The sequence below is a fragment of the Panthera uncia genome, chromosome B1 (assembly GCF_023721935.1).
Source record: "Panthera uncia isolate 11264 chromosome B1, Puncia_PCG_1.0, whole genome shotgun sequence".
NCBI classification, from domain to species: domain Eukaryota; kingdom Metazoa; phylum Chordata; class Mammalia; order Carnivora; family Felidae; genus Panthera; species Panthera uncia.
This window is the reverse complement of record NC_064811.1, coordinates 160,876,998-160,893,789: the sequence shown is the minus strand read 5'-3', so window position 1 is coordinate 160,893,789 and position 16,792 is coordinate 160,876,998. Positions and strand designations below refer to the sequence as shown.

Genomic DNA, 16,792 nt, shown 5'->3' with positions numbered 1-16,792 from the left:
TATGAGTCTCCTCTGTTTTGTCCCCCTCCCTGTTTTTATATTATTTTTGTTTCCCTTCCCTTATGTTCATCTGTTTTGTCTCTTAAAGTCCTCATATGAGTGAAGTCATATGATTTTTGTCTTTCTCTGACTAATTTCACTTAGCATAATACCCTCCAGTTCCATCCATGTAGTTGCAAACGGCAAGATTTCATTCTTTTTGATTGCCAAGTAATATATATTATATTGTGTGTGTGTGTGTGTGTGTATATATATATATATATATATATATATATATATATACCACATTTTCTTTATCCATTCATTCATTGATGGACATTTGGGCTCTCTCCATAACTTTGGCTATTGTTGATAGTGCTGCTATAAACAGGGGGGTGCATGTGTCCCTTCGAATCAGCACACCTGTATCCCGTGGATAAATGCCTAGTAGTGCAATTGCTGGGTCGTAGGGTAGTTCTATTTTTAGTTTTTTTGAGCAACCTCCATACTGTTTTCCAGAGTGGTTACACCAGCTTGCATTGCCACCAACAATGCAAAAGAGATCCTCTTTCTCCGCATCCTTGCCAATATCTGTTTTTGCCTGAGTTGTTAATGGTAGCTATTCTGACAGGTGTCAGGTGGTATGTCATTGTGGTTTTGATTTGTATTTCCCTGATGATGAGTGATGTGGAGCATTTTTTCATGTGTCGGTTGGCCATCTGGATGTCTTCCTTGGAGAAGTGTCTATTCATGTCTTTTGCCCATTTCTTCACTGGATTATTTGTTTTTTGGGTGTTGAGTTTGATAAGTTCTTTATAGATATTGGATACTAACCCTTTATCTGATATGTCATTTGCAAATATCTTCTCCCATTCTGTCGGTTTCCTTTTAGTTTTGCTGATTGTTTCCTTCGTTGTGCAGAAGCTTTTTATTTTGATGAGGTTCCAGTAGTTCATTTTCGCTTTTGTTTCCCTTGCCTCCAGAGAGAGACGTGTGAGTAAGAAGTTGCGGGCAAGATCAAAGAGGTTTTGCCTGCTTTCCCCTCGAGGATTTTGATGGCTTCCTGTCTTACATTGAGGTCTTTCATCCATTTTGAGTTCATTTTTGTGTATGGTGTAAGAAAGTGGTCCAGGTTCATTCTTCTGCATGTTGCTGTCCAGTTTTCCCAGCACTGCTTGCTGAAGAGACTGTCTTTATTCCATTGGATATTCTTTCCTGCTTTGTCAAAGATTAGTTGGCCATACGTTTGTGGGTCTATTTCTGGTTTGTCTATTCTGTTCCATTGATCTGAGTGTCTGTTCTTGTGCCAGTACCATACTGTCTTGATGATTACAGCTTTGTAGTATAGCTTGAAGTCTGGGATTGTGATGCCTCCTGCTTTGGTTTTCTTTTTCAAGATTGCTTTGGCTATTCGGGGTCTTTTCTGGTTCCATACAAATTTTAGGATTATTTGTTCTAGCTCTGTGAAGAATGCTGGTGTTACTTTTATAGGGATTGCATTGAATATGTAGATTGCCTTGGGTAGTATTAACATTTTAACAATATTTGTTCTTCCTATCCAGGAGCATGGAATCTTTTTCCATTTTTTTGTGCCTTCTTCAACTTCTTTCATAAGCTTTCTATAGTTTTCAGTGTATAGATTTTTTCACCTCTTTGGTTAGATTTATTCCTAGGTATTTTATGGTTTTTTGTGCAACTGTAAATGGGATCGATTCCTTGATTTCTCTTTCTGTCGCTGCATTGTTGGTGTATAAGAATGCAACCGATTTCTGTGCATTGATTTTATATCTCTCAACTTTGCTGAATTTATGAATCAATTCTAGCAGTTTTTTGGTGGAATCTTTTGGGTTTTCCATATAGAGTATCATGTCATCTGTGAAGAGTGGAAGTTTGGCTTCCTCCTGGCCGATTTTGATGCCGTTTATTTCTTTGTGTTGTCTGATTGCAGAGGCTAAGACTTCCAATATTATGTTGAATAACAGTGGCCAGAGTGGACATCCCTGTCTTCTTCCTGACCTTAGGGGGAAAGCTCTCAGTTTTTCTCCATTGAGGATATTAGCATTGGGTCATTCATATATGGCTTTTATGATCTTGAGGTATGCTCCTTCTATCCCTACTTTCTTGAGGGTTTTTATCAAGAAAGGATGCTGTATTTTGTCAAATGCTTTCTCTGCATCTATTGAGAGGGTCATATGGTTCTTGTCCTTTCTTTTAGAGATGTGATGAATCATGTTAATTGTTTTGCAGATATTGAACCAGCCCTGCATCCCAGGTATAAATTCCACTTGGTTGTGGTGAATAATTTTTTTAATGTTAGAGCCAGTTGGCTAATATCTTGTTGAGGATTTTTGCATCCATGTTCATCAGGGAAATTGGTCTATAGTTCTTTTTAGTGTGGTCTCTGTCTGGTTTTGGAATTTTTCCTCCTGTTCTTAATTTGCTGAGAGATTTTTATGAGGAAGAGATGCTGGACTTTGTGAAATACTTTTTCTGTATCTATTGAGATGATCATATAATTTTTCTTTTTTAGTCTGCTACTGAGGTGAATTACATTGATTGATTTTTAAATGTCAAACTGGCCTTACATTCCTGGGATAAACCCAATTGGTCACGATACACTATCTATTTTATATACAGTCGGATTCAATTCACTAAAAATTTTAAGAGAGTTTTGGATCTATGCATCTATGTTCATGAAGGAAATTCCTTTTCTAGTAATGTCTTTTGTGTTGGAATTAGAGTAATCTGACCTCAGAAAATGAGTTTGGAAATATTCTCATCCCTTCAGTTTTCTGGAAAAACTCATGTGGAGTTGGTTTTCTTTATTTATTGTTTGTTTGTTTGTAGAATTTACCAGTGAGACCATATATGCCTGAAATATCTTTGCAGGTTTTTAAACTATTAATTCCATTCCTTTAATAGATGTAGGGTTATTGAAATTATCTGTTCCTTCTTGTGTGACCTGTAGTAGATTATGTCTTTCAATCCAACTTGTCGAATGTATTAGCCTACAGTTGTTCATAATCTTCCTTATTGTTCTTTTATTGTATGGAGGATCTGTGGTTATGTCTCCCCTTTGATTTTTTATATTGTTCATTCAAGTCTTCTCTCTTTGTTTTGCTAGTCAATCTTCTTAAAATATAATGGTTTTCTAAATATTTTCAACATGCCCTTAGTTTCATTTATTTTTTTTTTCCATTGCTTTTCTGCTTTCCATTCTGTCAATTGCACCTTTTATTATTTCCTCCTTTCTGCTTACAATGGGGGGGGGGAGGGTATTTGCTCTTTTGCTCTTCTTTTTCTAATTTCCTAACGTAGATGACTTGCTAATTGATTTGAGACAATTCTTCTCTTCTAATATAACCATTTAATGCTCTAAATTGCCTTCTAAGCACTGACTTTAGCTGGACTCCACACATTTTGATATGTTTCTTTTCATTTTCATTCAATAAAACATTTTCTAATTTCTTTTGTGGTTTCTTCTTTGATCCATATGTTGGTTAATTGGCAAATATTTACTGCTTTTCAAGATAAATTTCTGTAGTTAATATCCAGTTTAATTTTATTTTTATCAGAGGTAATACTTTATATAGTTTTAATCCTCTTAGATTTACTGAAACTTGTTTTATGACCCAGAATATAGTCCATCTTGGTGATATTTTGTGTGCACTAGCAGGGAACATGGATTGTTCTTTTGTTGAGTATGATGTTCTATAAGTCTCAATTAGTTGACAATGTTTTCCAAGGATTCCATATCATTACTCATTTTCTTTCACTGATTTTTATCAGTTACTGATATAGGATGTTGAAAGATTTAACTATAATTGTAGATCCGTCTATTTCTCTTTTCATTTCTTTCATGTTTTGCTTCAGCATTTTGAATGTCTGTTGAAACTAATTTCAAATATTGTTGACCCTCTAACAGCACAGTTTGAACTACATGAGTCCACTTATATGTTAATTTTTTAAATATTTATTTATCTATCTATTTATTTATTAATGTTTTATTTATTTTTGAGACAGAGAGAGACAGAGCATGAGCAGGGGAGGGGCAGAGAGAGAGGAAGACACAGAACCTGAAGCAGACTCCAGGCTCTGAGCTGTCAGCACAGAGCCCGACATGGGGCTTGAACTCACCAACCACGAGATCATGACCTGAGCCGAAGTTGGATGCTCAACTGACTGAGCCACCCAGACACCCCCTTATGTGAATTTTTTTTAAACAAATATGTTGGACAATTTTTTGGAAATTTGAGGTTTGTAAAGCTTAGAAATATCAAAACAATTAAGAAAAAGTTAGGTATGTCATGAATACAAAAAATGTATGTAGATACTAGTCTATTTTATCATTTACTGCCATAAAATATATCCAAATTATAAAAAGTTAAAATTCATCTAAATTTATGCACACCAACACTTAACAGACCTAACAAGGTGCCATTTGGTTGAGAGAAATGTAAACAAACATGAAGATGCCATATTAAATCATAGCTGCATACAATTAACTGCAGTATATACTGTTCACCGTAATAATTTTGTAGTCACCTCCTGTTGCTATTGTGAGCTCAAGTGTTGCAAGTAGTCCCTTAAAACACCATGTGATGCTAATCATCTCCGTGTGAACAGTTTGACTCTCCAGTAAATTTTGTATCGCAGTAAAAAGTGATTTCTTATAGTTCTCGTGTATTTTTCATTGTGTTTAGTGCAATACTGTAAACTGAATAACACCATAGGACCCATACAAAGCCCCACTTGGTGATGTCGGAAGTGCTCCCAAGAAGCAGAGATAAGTCATGACATTACAAGAAAAAGTTGAATTGCTTGATACATGTGGTAGATTGAGGTCTGCAGCTGCAATTGCTCACCATTTCAAGATAAATGAATCCAATGTAAGGACCATTGTAAAAAAAAAGAAAAGGAAATTCCTGAAGCCATTGCTGCAGCTATTCCAGAAGGCATGAAATGCCTTTTCCTCCTGTATTGAAAATTCAACTTTTATGTGGGTACTGAATTGCCATAAGGCATACCCACAGACTCTAATAGGTTTGGGGAAAAACTGAAGTTATTATATGACAACTCAAAGCAAAAGGAAGGTGAAGGATCTAAAGCTGGGGAATTTAATGCCAGCAAAGGATGGTTTGATATTTCAGAAAGAGGTTTGGCTAAAAATGTCAAACCCTAAGCCTTGGAGAGCAAAGATAAATACCAGCTGCCAATCTTTTGGTTGTACAACAAGAAGTCTGGGACAATAAGAATCCCTTTTCTTGATTGGTTCCATTGATGCTTTGTCCCTGAAGTTGGAAAGTACTTTGCCAGTAGAGACTGCCTTTTAAGGTTCTTTTGCTATTGGACAATGCCCCTGCCCACTCAGAACCTCATGAATTCAATGCCAAAGGTATAGAAGTGGTCTACTTGCTCCAAAACAGAACATCTCTAATTCAGTCTCTAGATTGGGGGGCATAAGGACCATTAAGGCACGGTACTCTGTGAAAAGGATTGTTAATGTTATGGAAGAGAACTTTGACAGAGAGAACATCATGGAAGTCTGAAAGGATTATATGACTGAAGATGCCATTGCTGTTATAGAAAAAGCTGTGAAAGCCATTAAGCCTGAAACAGTTAAGTTCCTGCTGGAGAAAACTGACTGAGTCCAGATGCTCTGCATAACTTCACAGGATTTACAACAGAGCCAATCAAGGAGATCAAGGACTGTGGATATGGCCAATAATGGGGGGTGGGGGGGGGTGGGGGGGGGTGAAGTGTCTCAAGATCTGGATCTTGGAGAAATTCAAGAGCTAATAGATACCATCCCAGAGGAATTAAGAAAAGATGATTTGATGGAGATGAGTGTTTCTGAACCAGTGCCAGACAATGAGAAAAGAGAGGTAGAACAAGCAGTGCCAGAAAACAAATTGACATTAGACAATTTGGCACAAGCCTTCTGACTATTTAGGACTACTTTGACTTCGTTTACAACATGGACCCTTTTATGGGAAGAAGGATTGGTGGAAGAAGGATTGGTATATAGCAACTTTTTAGAGAAATAAAAGAGCAAAACAGTCAGAAATTATGATGCATTTCTATAAGGTACACTGAGCATGTCTTTCTCTCCTGCCTCCTTCCGCATCCTCCACCTCTTCCCCCTCTGCCACACCTGACACAGTAAGACCAAACTCTTCTCTTCCTCCTCCTCCTCCTCAGCCCTCCCAACAAAAGACGATGACGATGAAAGCCTTCATGATGATCCACCTTCACTTAATAGAAAATAAATAATAATAATCATGCCATACAGCTAATAAACCTATCTGTTGTGTATGTGTGTGTATCTTTGTGTGAAAATCTAATAACTGTACAGTGAGAATTGCAAGAGACCTTTTTTGTGTTATCATCACTGTCATCACCTAAGTATTCATCGTGTAAAATATCAGGTGCAGGGGTTCTGGCTGGCTCAGTTGGAACAAAATGTGAGTCTTGATCTCAGGGTTATGAGTTCAAGTGCCATAGTGAGTGAGGAGTCTACTTAATAAAAAAAAAAAATCACGTGTAAGGCTCGTATGGAAGAGTGAATAGCCTATCCTCACATAGGCACAAGGTGATATTTAGTATAAAATTAATAATGTGCTAGTTTTCTTTTTTATAATTTTGCTTTCAAAGAATTACATCACTATATAGTACACCTCTCTCGTAGTTGAAGAAACTATCAGCATATCATCACCAATAAGTGGTTTTTAAAAAGTATAACAATGTTTCCAATACTGCATTATAAATATGATGGTAATACTATATGCCATAAATATTGTATAATAATTCATTCATTAATGTATAGGCTAGGGTACTGTGAGGCAATTGTTATTGATTGATTGATTGATTATAGTAGGCATATTGTATTGATTATGGCAATCATATTGCTACTTCTGTTATCAATGCATGAATCATTATACCTGTAAATAAATATGAATTTCTTTTTCACATTATCATTTTATTTTTGACATCTACTGTTAATAATATGTATAACATCCACAGTGTTTTGTATCATATAAGACAATATTGATGTAGGTACTGAGAGACATAATCAGAAGATGTAAATTTACAGTACCAATAAATATAGTACAGTATTATAAATATATCTTCTCGGGGTACCTGGGTGGCTCAATCAGTTAAGTGTCTGACTTACGATTTCAGCTCAGGTCATGATCTCATGGTTTGTGATTTCGAGCCCCACATTGGACTCTCCGCTGATGCATGGAGCCTGCTTGGGATTCTCTCTCTCCCTCTCTCTCTGCCTCTCCCCTGCTTGAGCTCTCTCTCTCTCTCTCTCAAAATAAAAATATTAAAAAATTATTTTAAAATGTACTTTCTCTTCTTTATGATTTTCTTTTTTTTAATGTTTATTTTTGAGAGAGAGAGAGACAGAGCACAAGTGGGGGAGGGGCAGAGAGAGAGGGAGACACAATCTGAAGCAGGCTCCAGGCTCTGAGCTGTCGGGCTTGAACTCAAGAACCGTGAGTGAGATCATGACCTAAGCCGGAGTTGGACAATTAACGGACTGAGCCACCCAGGTGCCTCCTTTATGATTTTCTCAATAATGTTTTCTTTTCCTTGGCTTACTTTATTTTTACATTTAAAAACAATTTTTTTATCTTTATTTATTTTTGAGAGAGAGAAAAACAGAGTGTGAGTGGGAGAGGGGCAGAGAGAGAGAGGAAGACACAGAATCTGAAGCAGGCTCCAGGCTCTGAGCTGTCAGCACAGAGCCTGATGTGGGGCTCAAATTCACAAACTGCAAGATCATGACCTGGGCTGAAGTCAGAGGCTTAACCAACTGAGCCACTCAGGCACCCTATCCTAGCTTAGTTTATTGTAAAAATACAGTATATAAGGGTGTCTGGGTAGCTTACTCTGTTAATTGTCTGACTTCAACTCATGATCTCATGGTTCATGGGTTTGAGCCCCGTGTTGGACTCTGGGCTGACAGCCAGGAGACTGGAGCCTGCTTCAGATTCTGTGTCTCCTTCTCTCGCTGCCCCTCCCCCATTTGCACTGTCTTGCTCTCTCAAAAATAAACATTAAAAAAAAAGAATACAGTATATAATACATATAACATACAAAATATGTGTTGTTTGAGTGTTCATGACTGTTCATGTTGTTAGTAAGGCTTCCAGTCAGGCTGTTAGTAGTTAAGTTTTTGGAGAGTCAAAAGTTATACACAGAGTTTTGAGTTTGCATGGGTTGGCACCCCTAAACCCAGTATTGCTCAGGAGTCAACTGTACGTTTAGATTGTTAATGTCCTCTTGATGAATGAACTCTTTTGTCATTCTAAAATATCTTTTTTTATTCCTGATAATATTCCGTTCCAAAATATACCTTTTTTTAATATTATATGTAGCAATTTTAGCATTCTTTTCACTAGCATTTGCTTTGCATATCTTTCCCCATTCTTTTAATCCAAGCTACTTGTGTATTTTTACTTAAAATTTATTCCTTACAGGGACGTCTGGGTGGCTCATTTGGTTGAGCCTCTTACTTTTGATTTTAGCTCAGGGTCATGGGATCAAGCTCCATGTCCTCTGTCTGCATAGAGCTTGCTTAGGATTCTCTCTCTCCCTCTATCTCTCACCCCTGCTAATGTTCTCTCTCTAAACTTAAAAATAAATTGCTTGTTATAGACATCATATATTTGGTTCATGCTTTTATCCAATCTAATAATCTGTACCTTTTAAATTTCTTTTTTTAAAAGTAATCTCTGCCCCCAATATGTGGCTCAAACTCACAACTCCGAGATTGGATGTTTTACCAACTGAGCCAGCCAGGTGCCCCAATAATCTGTACCTTTTAATTGGATATTTTATACCATTTATATCTAATATAACTGCTAATATGGTTGAGTTTAAAATCTATCATTTTGCTATAGTTTTCTATTTGTCTTATCTGTACTTTTCTCCTTTTTTCTTAGAATCTTTTAGATTCTGTAATTTTGTGACTCTATTTCTAGTATTGGCCTATTACGTATATCTTACTTTTATTATTGTTATTATTATTATTACTTTAGGGGTTGCTCTGGAGTTAGCAGTATGCATCTGTGTCTTACCTCACTCTACCTTCAAATAGTATACCATTGCATGTACATGGTAAAACCTTGCAACCACTTCCCCAGACAACTGCATCTCAACCTCACTTCTACATGAGTTTTAAACTCCACAGACATTATTATTAATTTGCCTTAAAAATCAATCTTATAAACAGATTTAAATTTTAAAAATATATAGATATATACTTATCCACACATTTCTCATTTCCAGGACACTTAATACTTTTCCATAAATCCAAATTTCCATCTAATAAAAGATATATCCTTTTCTCTTCTTTCTGAAGAAAAATTTCCAACATTTCTGGCAGTTGAAGTCAGCTAGTGATAAGCTGTCTTAGCAGTTTTTTTGGTCTGAAAATCTCTATTTTCCCTTCATTTCTGAAAGATATTTTTACCGAATAAAGAATTATAGTTTGTTTTTTTTATCTTTCTGAAACCTAAAGGTATTAAAAAAATTTTTTTTTAATGTTTATTCATCTTTGAGAGACAGAGCATGAGTGGGGAAGGGGCAGAGAGAGGAAGACACAGAATCTAAAGCAGGCTCCAGGGTCTGAGCTGTCAGCACAGAGTCTGACATGGGGCTTGAACCCTTGAACTGCGAGATCATGACCTGAGCCGAAGTCGGATACTCTACCGACTGAGCCACCCAGGTGCCCCAAGATATTTTAAAAATTTTCTTCTTGGTTGTATAGTTTCTAATGAGAAGCCGGGTATAATTCTTTGTTGCTTTATATATATCATGTCTTTTTTTTTTTTTCCCCTGGCAATTGTTAAGATTTTTCTCTTTATCATTGGTTTTCAGCAATTTTACTAAAATATGCCTTGGAGTGGTTGTGACTTTGTTTATTCTGTTTGGTGTTCATTGAACTCCTTGGATTTGTGGGTTGATAGTTTTTATTCAATTTGGGAATATTACAGCCATTATTTCTTCAAATCTGTCCACCAGCCCTTAATATAGGAAAAATTCATACTGAGGGATAATATTAAGTCCTCCTGAGGACTGTACCTAAGGCCATAAATGTTTAAAGGTTTTTCTATCCTGGCTTTTGGAAACAGGTACTCTTTCCATCCATATGGGTATTCTGGGAATTGTTTTACCTTTTTTGGTGATTCTTTTGGTAATTCACCACCCTTTTTTGGTGATTCTTTTCCTCAATTAGTTTCTCCTCAAAAAGGTACAAATCAGTATTCATCCAAAGAATCAAAAGGACTCCTCTGTAGATACTGAATTCTGTATCCATGCATCTTCTTCCTTTCTGTTTGTCTGTCTTGCAAATGTTAGCTGTCTTGGTCTCCCTCAGTTCTGATATTAGCCTCCTCAACTCAGCACTGTTGTGAGCTCTTGGGTCCCCACTCTCTGTGCTATGGCCTAGAAACCTTCTCAAAGGAGTTGGCTGGAACAATTATATGGCTCAATTGTTTACTTCTCTATGTTTTAGTGATCACTGTCTTATGCTGTCTGTTATCCAATATCTGAAAACCATTGTTTCATTTATTTTGCCAGGTTTTCTAGTTGTTTTTGAGGGGAGGATGAATCCAGTCCCCATTATTCAATCATGGTTAGAACAGAAGTTCTTACCTGGAGAGTTTTTAAAAATAGAGGGCCAAATTCATCTCACTCTCAAAAACTCTGATTCAATAGGTCTGGTATGGAATCCTGGAGTCTTTACTTATTAAAAAGTACTCACGTGATTCTGATATACACACAGTTGGAAACTGTATCTTGATACTTTAGGAAAGGCTTGTTCAGACATTCTTCTAATTAAAAGGAAGAACAGACGTTTTTCATTTTTAAAACTTTTCCTCATTCTGAGTATGATGGAGTAATTACAGCCAACCAATAATGATCCAACTTAAAATAATTAAGTGAGCAGATACAATATAAAACATCTATTTGGAGGCATCAGCAAGCAGCTGAGGCAACCAGGACTCAAGAGGACACAATCTTTTTTTTTTTTTTTTTTTTTTAACGTTTTTTATTTATTTTTGGGACAGAGAGAGACAGAGCATGAACGGGGGAGGGGCAGAGAGAGAGGGAGACACAGAATCGGAAACAGGCTCCAGGCTCCGAGCCATCAGCCCAGAGCCTGACGCGGGGCTCGAACTCACTGACCGCGAGATTGTGACCTGGCTGAAGTCGGACGCTTAACCGACTGCGCCACCCAGGCGCCCCAAGAGGACACAATCTTAAAGAAGGGAATCTAAACCTAGAGGTGATATGATATTCTTTAGCACCTTTGTCCCTCAGGAAAATTCTGGGTATCAGACCACCTGAGTTTTGGAACAGAGCAAAGAAAAAGGCCCCAGGAGGCAAAGACACAGGCAGGGATTTGGGCCATTAAGCAAGGATGGAGATACAAAACTTAAAGACCAGAAGGGCCAGATTCCCAGGGAGAAAGGAGAGTGAACGAGCCTAATACTCTGCTAGTTTCCCACAGGGGACTTGCCAAATTCTGAAGATGCATGAGAAAGAAAGCTAAGCTACCAGGCAGAAAACCTCTGAAAAGCAGAGTGTAGTTTTTTGTTCTGAGAAAACAAGGATTAGACTTGAGTGTTCACTGGGGCCAAGGACCCCAGGGAACACACAGGACTCTCAGTTGAACACCTGCAGAGTTGTGCTACAGGAAAAGCAGCAAAACAGAGGTGGACTAAGCCTTGCCAAAACCCAACCTCAAGTTAGTTCAGTTTCTGATTAGGGTGTTCAGGTCTCACTCCAACTACTTTGTAAGGGACAGAGTGAACCCTCTCTAAATAAAGGTAATACTATCCAGAGCTTCTGTGATTTTTCATACTTAATGTGTGGCATTCTATTAAAAAGTACCAGGCAGGCCAAGAGCCAGTAAAAACAAAATGACCAAAAACAAACGGAAAGTATATACAATAGAAATAGACCCACAGAAGATCTAGCTATTGTAATGATCAGAATGAGGTTGAAAATTGCTAGGATTGATATATCAAGAAAGTATAGGCAAAAGTGGAGAACATAAATAAAAAGATGGAGAATTTCTCCAAATGCATTGATTTTATTAAAAAAAATATGAAAATTCTAGAACTTAAAAATACAATGACCAATATTAAGAACTCAACAGATTGAAGAGAAAATTTAGATAGATAGGTACATCATATACAGACTCATGCAAAAAGAGGCAAAAAAGATGAGAGGCAATACAGATGGTAAAGGTGAAAAATTCTGACATATGTATAACTGAAATCCTAAAAGGAAAAGAGAGATAGGAAGATAGTGACCAAGAATTTTCCAAAACAGGTAAAAGATATTATGCCATAGATTCAAGGAATGCCATGAGAGGTACTCATCCCACTCAAGAACCCAAGTGAGATACATACAAAGAAAACCACATCTAGACATATCACAGGAAAACTGTTGAAAACTGAAGAAAAAAAAATACTAAAAGGAGCTAGAGGAAAAAAGACATTTCTTTCTTTCTTTCTTTCTTTCTTTCTTTCTTTCTTTCTTTCTTTTTGAGAGAAAAAGAGGGTGCAAGTGAGGGAGGGGCAGAGAGAGAGAGAATCCCACAGGGGACAGAGAGGGAGACAGAGGGAGGGAGAGACAGAGAGAGAGAAGTGGGGTTTACCTGAAGTGGGGCTGGAGCTCACCCAATGCAGGGCTCAGTGTTGTGACTGTGAGATCATGACCTGAACCAAAGTCTGATGCTTAACCAAGGAGCCACTCAGGCACCCGAAAAGATGTTATTTTTCAAAGGAGTGACAAAGGAATGATGAAAACCAGAGGACATCTTCAAAGTGCTGGGGGGAAAAACTTGCTAAATCAGAATGCTAAACTAGAATTACTATACTCAGTAAATATATTAAGGATAAAATGAAGTTTGTAGGCAAACAAAAATGGAGAGAACTTGTCACCAGCAGACCTGCTCTGAACACAAGAATTATTCAAACACAAGGCAAAAATTCCATTCAGAAGCACATAAATGCATATTGGAACAAGGTGTAAATAATGGGTAAATGTGTAGGTAAGCATAATGAGTACTGACTGTACAGAACACTGATTATAAAATCTTGCATGGCTTAAAATATATGTGCAATTAAAATCCATAACAACAATAAACAAAAAAGAGGAAGGGGTAAGTGGGAGCACAGTATTCTAAGGTTTTAGCATTCTTGGGGAAGTGGTAAAAGTAGTCATTTATAATATAGTGTAATAAGTAAAACAGGCATGTTGTAATGTAAGACTTCTAAGAGAATGTGTAATTAAGGGACATCTGGGTGACTCAGTCTGTTAAATGTCCTACTTCAGCTCAGGTCATGATGTAACAGTTTGTGAGTTCGAGCCCTGCATCAGGCTCTCTGCTGTCAGTGCAGAGCCTGCCCTGGATCCTCTGTCTCCCTCTCTCCCTGCCCCTGCCCTCCCCTGCCAAAATAAATAAACATTAAAAAAAATAATTATTTAAAAAAAATAGGAGAATGTGTAATTAAGAAGTTAATAGAGGAGATTAATGGCATATTGAAAATATTTTAATTCAAAAGAAGGCAAGAAAGAACAGAATAAGGAATGTAAATAAGTGGGCAAAAGGAAATACCTAGTAAGATGGCATGTATAAATCCAAATACAGCAGTAATTATATTAAATATAAATGGACTAAAGCTTTTCCTGTTGAAACAAGGATAGAACAGCTCTCCAATTTTAGGTTTGGCTTAACTCTGCGTAAAATGTAGTTAACAAATACAACTGAAAAGTCAGAACTCCTAGAGCAAAATGTGGAAGAGGTAAGTAACTTTCAGCTGCCAATGCCACAAGGCTGAATTCTGCATAAAGTTTAACCAAGAAAAACTGGGGGCACTTGGGTGGCACAGTCAGTTAAGCATCTGACTTAAGCTCAGGTCATGATCTCACGGTTCGTGGGTTCGAGCCCCGTGTCAGGCTCCGTAGGACAGTTCAGAGGCTGGAGCCTGCTTTGGAATCTGTGTCTCCTTCTCTCTGCCCTTTCCCCACTAGTGCTCTGTCTCTCTCTCTTTCAAAAATAAATAAATGTTAAAAAAAAAAAAGCAAAAGAGACAAACTGTCCTTTCAAGTCTGGGGTTGTTGTTTAACATGCAAAAGATGAGGACTTTAATATTTGTTGCAAAACTTTTATTTTGAGAAGACCTGAATGCACCATTACATTATGCAAATGTAAAAGCAAAGATTCTCTATGGAAGCTTTTTGAAATGCTAAACTGTGTTTTGTTGTTGCAAATAGTTTTAAATTTTTGCTACTGTGTGCCTAAACTCCAGTTTGGTCTTTTCACAGGATTGGCTATGAGTTAGTTTTCTTTCAAATTGTCCAAAGCAAACACAACTCATCTCTGTATTGTTTTTCTTGTGAAGACCACATACAAGTTTCAAATGAAGAACTCATTTTTCCCCTCCACCCAACACTACTTTTTTTTTTTTTTTTCCTGGATGTATTTCCTTTATAATGGCTCCCATTTTACCTGAGAGTACATCTGTCTGATTCATCCAAGATGGAAAATATCCTTTCTATAGATTATCTTGTGTCCCCAAATTTCTCTCCTCATTTGGGGATATGGCTTGGATATAAGTGATGAATGGTGATTCAGTAAATCTCACCACACCACACTTAGTTATCAGTGTCGGTATTGGATATTGAGTTGGCTGGGCTATCATCTGAAGATATATGTTATGTTATTACTGAATGATCTAGACAGTCTGTAGTGTAGAACAATAAGGCTAAGGATTGGAATGGAGAAAAGCTATAGAGAAAGGAAAGTAGAGGTCCAGGAATAAACAAGGCAGGGCTTGTGTTGGGGGTAAAAATTCCATCTTTTTTTAGTGGCTGAAAAAATTTTCATTCACTAGCAACATTTTTTTAAATGTGTATTTATTTTGAGACAGCTAGTGAGTGCGGGGTAGGGAGGAAGAGAGAGAGAGAGAGAGAGAGAATAGAATCCCAAGCAGTTTCCGTGGTGTCAGTGCAGAGCCCCATCCCAGGAACGTGAGATCATGACCGGAGCCAAAATCAAGAGTTGGAGGCTTAACTGAGCCACCCAGGCGCCTCTAATTTTTTTTTTTTTTTTTTTTAGTCTGTACTGCTTGTACAAGACTATGCTGCTGGAGTTGCAAAGAGGCATCGCAGAAGAGCATATGTTTGGGAATAGAGTCATTAAATGTACGCAAGAGCAATGTATCAAGTGCCAAAGGAATAGGGCAAATGGTGAATACTATAAGAGTTCAGAAAGGAGATACACATTAAAACTAAGGCAGTGAGTGAGAGGGTGGTTTTACAAGGGAACGCTGAGATAACATGAGGTATGGGGAGGACAGTTTATACAGAGGGGTACACAGCAGTTAAAAGTCCAGTAGCAGGAATACACTTCCACTAAGAATTATTAAGCATTTAGTATGTCTTTTTGTCATTTACTGCAGAAAACAACAACAACAACAACAACATATGACTCAATCTCTGCCTCAAGGAGTTTACTAGATGAGAGATAAGACAAAGAAACATACATACCACCAGAAGACAGGCCATGAAAGATGCCAGTTCGTGGTTCAGCTTTCAATTTGGAAAAGAGAAATTCTGCATAGGGAATGGGTAGAAGACAAGCACTGGAACAAAAGAGATCAAGCCTTGAAACTCAGATGTGTGCCACAAAAGAGCTGTGTGACCTTGTGTAAGTCACTGGACCTGAGTCTTTGCTGTTTCTTTTAAAAACGACTTGGTAAGGTCCAACAAGCCTCTCGGATGTGGGGAGGATGAAGTCATTGTGGTGAAAGGGCTTCACACGTGTGTCTAAGTTTCCACCCTCTCCTCCCTCCTCATTGCACCTACTCTTTTTCCTACAGTAGGGTGACATGTGTGGGGTGCGATGGGAGCCAAAAGGGAATGATAAAGGGAGGCAACTTCCTCCCCGCTCTTTGTCCCCTCCCTGCTCCCCCAGCTCTTGACCTCGGGTTCCGGGAGAGTTACTGTGGAAGTGGGGTGTGAGCACAGAAGTGGGGAGGGAGGATCTGCTAACTGTAAACAGACATCATCAGGAGTTCAGATAGTCTGGCTACCGGATTTCCGTGCCATACTGAAGCCACCCCACCCAAGCGCCTGCCCTCAGTTTCCCCAGCTGTGTAATGGGGATACACCATTTCCTTTTCCCGCTATCTGCCTGACCTAACCGCGTGAGAAAGACAAGAAGGAACCCCCAGTTCTTGGCCTCCAGCCCCATCAGGTCCTCCTTCCACTTTGGCTTTGGCCTTTTGTACCGGCCCCACGTGACCTGCCCGGCCGGCTCTTCCCTCCTGTCCCGCCCCGCCCTCCGGCCTTTCCCGGCTCTCGGCGCAGCTCTTCCCGCTCCTCGCCCGCCCCCCTCTCGTGCTCCCCCTTCTCCTTCCCCCACGCCTCCCTCCCAGGCTGTTACCGCTCCCTCCCCCAGGCAGCCGTTCCCTCGCGACGCTTCCCCTCCCCCCGCGGCTGTTCCGCCGCCTCGCCTCCCCTCCCCCCGGCCGGAGCTCACTGTCTCCAAGATGGCGGCCGTGTCAGTTTGGGGCATCTCCGCGGTCCGGCCCGGGGCTCCGGGATCCCGGCTCTCTTCTCCCCCGGTAAGTAGCCGAGGAGCCACCGGCGACTGCCCCTGCCCGTCGAGCCCGAGGCCGAGCCGCTCCGGAGCCGGCTCCGCCGCCTCGCGGGGTCGGCGGGCCGCTGCAGGCCCCGCCGCGGCCTGCGCCGCCTCCCGCTGCTCTGCGCCAGGCCTCGG

At 39.1% G+C, this 16,792-nt stretch overlaps 1 protein-coding gene and 1 long non-coding RNA gene across 3 annotated transcripts in view; one reads left to right on the top strand and one right to left on the bottom strand.

Annotated features, from left to right (window-relative positions):
* The window catches only part of LOC125923302 (uncharacterized), a 29,890-nt gene extending 13,386 nt beyond the window's left edge, over positions 1–16,504 (bottom strand). The window contains exon 1 of the long non-coding RNA XR_007457986.1: positions 15,559–16,504. This is a non-coding gene — a long non-coding RNA (uncharacterized LOC125923302). The remainder of the gene's footprint in view (positions 1–15,558) is intronic.
* A 32-nt stretch (positions 16,505–16,536) lies between these two features.
* KAT6A (lysine acetyltransferase 6A) overlaps positions 16,537–16,792 on the top strand; it is a 113,972-nt gene continuing 113,716 nt past the window's right edge. For both annotated transcript variants that reach the window (XM_049631490.1, XM_049631487.1), the window contains exon 1: positions 16,537–16,637. The gene's annotated coding sequence lies outside the window, so the exon portion shown is untranslated. The remainder of the gene's footprint in view (positions 16,638–16,792) is intronic.